At 29.5% G+C, this 555-nt stretch overlaps 1 protein-coding gene across 1 annotated transcript in view; it reads right to left on the reverse strand.

The window, feature by feature from the left end:
* LOC106689349 (acyl-CoA Delta12-desaturase) overlaps window positions 1-555 on the reverse strand; it is a gene marked incomplete at both ends in the record, with an annotated part of 26,126 nt that overhangs the window by 15,014 nt on the left and 10,557 nt on the right.

Here is a 555-nt window from a genome sequence, read left to right on the forward strand (position 1 = left end):
TTCCCACAAATATTTCCCCAAATATAGCAAGTGTTATGCCCTTCCATCATGTAAATACCTTTTCATTTTTATATTCTGACATGTAGCAATATTACACATAAAATTCATTTCATGCTCCAAATATAGTCATCTTATGCCCATCCATTAAGTAAAAGTCTTTTAATTTTTTTATTCCCACAAATATCATACCAATATTTCATATAAAACTCATTTCACTTGCTAAATATAGTAATCACTTGCCCTTTCCATGTAAATATCTTTTCATTTTCGTATTCCCCCAAATATAATCATCATATGCCCTCCATCAAGTAAATATCTATTCATTTTTGTATACCAACAAATATTTCCCCAAATATAGAAATCGTATCCTCTCCATCATATAAATATCTTTTCATTTTTGTATTCTCACAAATATTTCCCCAAATATCGTAATCGTTTGCCCTTCCTTCCATCATGTAAATACATTTCATTTTTTTATTCCCACAAATATCATAGGAATAATTCTCATAAAACTCATTTTGCCACGCGAAAGATAGTCATCATATTCCCTTCATC

This window comes from Halyomorpha halys, unplaced genomic scaffold, assembly GCF_000696795.3.
Source record: "Halyomorpha halys isolate HHAL.00 unplaced genomic scaffold, Hhal_1.1 Scaffold1340.1, whole genome shotgun sequence".
NCBI classification, from domain to species: domain Eukaryota; kingdom Metazoa; phylum Arthropoda; class Insecta; order Hemiptera; family Pentatomidae; genus Halyomorpha; species Halyomorpha halys.